The sequence below is a fragment of the Anas acuta genome, chromosome 10 (genome assembly GCF_963932015.1).
Source record: "Anas acuta chromosome 10, bAnaAcu1.1, whole genome shotgun sequence".
NCBI lineage: Eukaryota > Metazoa > Chordata > Aves > Anseriformes > Anatidae > Anas > Anas acuta.
The window spans coordinates 11400793-11404802 of NC_088988.1; positions in this window are offsets into that span (position 1 = coordinate 11400793).

Below are 4010 nucleotides of genomic sequence, written 5' to 3' on the forward strand. Positions count from 1 at the left end.
TGTGCTCTTGTCATATGCTGGCCTAACAGCAGGGGGAAACATGTCCAAGCTCTTCCCAGCCCAGCCTGTGGAGATGGGGTGTGCAAGGAGGACAAGACGACCACCATGGCCACCGACCTGCACCCAGGTGGTCCACCACTGTGGTAGGGGCACGTTTGGGCTGGGGGCTGCACAACTGGGCTAGGGGAGCCAGGGAGCACACGGAGGGGAACTGAGGACTCCAGGGTGCACGTGGAGGGGAGCAGTGGGGTGCTTTGGCATCAGGGCAACGGTAGGCCCCATATTTTTGGGGTGGATGGAGACTAAAAGTCACCAGCTGTGACCCGACAAAACTGGATCCAAGGAGTGCCCACTGGGGAAGTGAAGACCCATGGCTGCGTGAGTCTGGAGATGGGTCACTAGGGATCCACAGGACAGCCATCCTCCCTGTCCTGCTCCAGACCCCATCAAGATCTGAACATCCCAGGCCTCCCCCTGCCCACGTGCATGACCCTCTCCTGGGGAAGGATCCCCTCCCTGTGTCCCAGCCTTCATCTCTGCTCCAGGGAGCCAGTGTCTGCTTTGTATTAAGCTTATCCAGACTGGTCCCAGACCCAGAGCATGGTCCACTGCATGGTCCGTGGTTGCCTGGGGTGCAGGAAGAAGAACCCAAACATGTGGGGTGGGAATCCAAAGCCATGGGACAAAGCTGAGATCTGAGCCAGCAGCCTGGGAGCCTTTCTTGGCTGGCTGGGATGGAGGTGTCTGCTCATCTCCCTGCTTTTGGTTCTGCTTTGGGCCACCTCCAGCCTTGGGTCTTCCCCCTTGCTGCTCTCTCTTGCACATGAAGCTCCGCTTGGGAATTTCTGGACTTCTGGATTAAGATTAAAAAGACGAGAGGTAAAGGAGGTATAGGGGACCTTATAGGGGGTGTCTGCTGCACGCCACCACACCAGGCAGAACGAGCAGATGAGGCCCTCTACAGACAGACAGAAGCAGCATTACATTCGCAGGCCCTGGACCTCATGGGGGGCTTGAACCACCCTGAGATCTGTTGGAGGGACAAGACACCAGGACATAAGCAATCGAGGAAGCTCCTGGAATGCGTTGATGAGAGCTTCCTTCTCCAAGTGACAGAAGAGCCCGTGAGGAGAGGTGGTCTGCTGGACCTCATGCTCACCAAAAATGAAGGGGTTGATGGCAGTCTGAAGGTATGACACACCAGGACAGGGTTGTCCAGGGTTTCTTTCAGATTTGGGGACTAACCAAGCAATTGACCAAGGGAAGCATAAATCAAGTTCAAAACGGGGAGGAAAAAATGTTGCCGGTAAAGGAAAAGGGGATGGAAAACAAGAGTTGTGAGGAGCCACTGAGGGCACTGGGGTTGCTTAATCTGGAGAAGAGGAGGTTGAGGGGAGACCTCATGGCTCTCTGCAACTCCCTGGAAGGAGGTTGCAGCGAGGAGGGCTTCAGTCTCTTTTCTCGGGTACAAGTGACAGGACATGAGGGAACGGTCTCAAGTTGTGCCAGGGAAGGTTTAGATTGGACATTAGGAAGAATTTCTTCACAGAGAGGGCAGTCAAGGATTGGAACGGGCTTCCCAGGGAAGTGGTGGTTTTCCCATCCCAGGAGGTATTTAAGAGACACGTGGACATGGCATCAAGGGATGTGGTATAGTGATGGGACTTGGTAGGTCAGGTTGGCTGTTGGACGTGATGACCTTGAAGGTCTTTTCCAACCTAGAGGATTCTATGATACTATGAAAGTGAGTTGGTAGCTTCCTTGGCCTGGGTAATTTTTCTCCCTCTTCCCCTTCTTCTGAACCTTCTGGTGTCTCCTCTTCTCTTTCTTCACTACACCTTCATCCACTTCTCTTTGATCTTCTTCCCCTAATTCTCTTCTGTTTTCTCTCTTCTCTTATGTGCTAGCCTTTCTCTTCTTATTCTTGCCAGCCATGTGTACTGATGTCCTCCCACTCCTCACCACATCTTCTACCCTCGCTCTTCTCCATCCTTTTCTGTTTCTCCTCTTTTTATTTTCTTTTTCCCTTTGCTTTTTTTCTGGATTCTCTCACTGCAGTTTGGGTCCCTTCCCCTGCTTTATCCCATGTGGTCTCCTACTGCCTTTCCTATTCCTGGTAATGGAGAGTTTGCAGAGGCCAAGCCTCCATTGTGTCTTCTTCAGGCCCCAAGGGGTGTGTTTTGTGGTTGGGGATGAGGAAAGTGACTGGTTCTTGTGGAGCAGCTGATGGGAATGTCGGTCCTCATAGCCTGGGTTATGGTCTCCCTAACGCCCCCACCACCGGTATGGCTGGGGTGTAGGTTTGGGAGAGACCTTTAGTTGCATCTCACGCATCCAGCATGACTACAGCTTTGCTCAAGACCTTGTATCCTGCAGAACTCTTTCTGCTGGAGATTTTACTGAGGAAAGTGTAGTAACCATGGTTACAGCAACTGCAAAGCTGAGTAATACCAGGGTGAACCAGTTCAGCGGTGCCCATGTGCCCAAAATCACCATTGCCAGCTGCAGATGTGATGAAGGACCCCATGCGTTAGGGATTAAAAACTGTTAGCTTGATCCAGTGCGAAACAGGCATTGTTGTAAGACTAGCAAGGTGCAGCTCTGACCTTGCAATGACACATACTGCTTGTTCAGCAATATGTGGAATCTAACTGGAACACCCCAAACCCAAGTGCTGATCTTTACAAAACAACCTTCACCAATGATGGTGGAAGCTGAGTGGCTCCTCTGTCACCAGGGTCCCCAGACACTCACTGGTACAATTCTGACTGAAAAATAATGGGAGAAGTAGCACTTTCAGATCCCTTTCCCAGTGTGACTCTAGCTCCCTCTGTGCAGGGAGCAAAGACAGCGGTGCAAGGAGGAAGTCCTCCTGCTCCTGGTCCTGAAACCCGGCCTACTAAGCACAGATGTCTCACCCACCAGGCTTGAGAGTACATGGCCATGACTTGGATGTGGGTCCCAGGGAGCCAGAGGGAACCATGGGGCAGGCTCCCAGACACCAACAAGCATGAGGGGACAGGGAGGCAGCAATTACGTGCATGGGGAACATTGCATTTGTTACCACTTGGTCTCTACACAGGCACTTGTGCACTTGCTAAATCACCTGTGATAACATCTTTCTGAGAACTGAAATTCTGGCACTCAGCTCCGGACGTGCATACTTCACATCTCCAAAAATAGCCAATCTACAAAGACGTTTCCCCACGCTTCCTGTACGCCCTTGCAAAAGACCCAAAGATCTCAAGAAATTATCTCAGCCAGTTCCTAACGTGCTCATGGGTAACTTCATCTCTTGCTCACTACTCTCATTGTTTCTTTTCTGGTTCTGGCTTGCTCCTGGGTGTCCTTCCTAAAAACAGTGTAACAGCTCTGATCCCACTAACCTCAGGTGTGGGGCAGGATGCAAAGATAGTGCTGTGAATGCTTCCACTTCCCTCTGGTTGTGTGTTTATGATTTCTTCTTCTTGGTGAAACAACAAACCAAACCTTTCCTCTTCCTTCCTCTTGTGTCTTTTATGCAGTGACACAAATACAGAGCCTTTTGCACCACTTGTTATTTCTAACTCATTTTGTACCTTAGCTTTCTGATTCTACCTCAACCATTTAGCTGTTGTGTTATTCTGCCCACGTCATTGGTATTTCTCCTGTCTTTGTGGCCATTTTGTTCATCTGTGGGATGTTAAGGAGGTCCTCTGCAGCCCTTTTTGCCTCCTCTGAAGCCTCCCCACTTGCCTCTCCAACATGGCCAGTAGACCCCTCGCTGTCCTCTTGCTGGGCTTCAGCCCCTCCAGGCTCCCTGCCTGCCCCAGCAGGAGGGAGCAGGGTGGCTGGTGCTGCATTTCGTACCTCCCCACGTAATTTCTGCCTTCTCCTCAAGCTGCAGCACTCCCAGCAATCCTCCTCTTCCTCCAGGTCTATGAGTGTCCAGGAGGAGGCTGGTGAGGAAGTTCTGCGGTTGGTGGAGCCTATTTGTGCCCCTCATTCCCTGGCTACCTCAATGCCTTTAT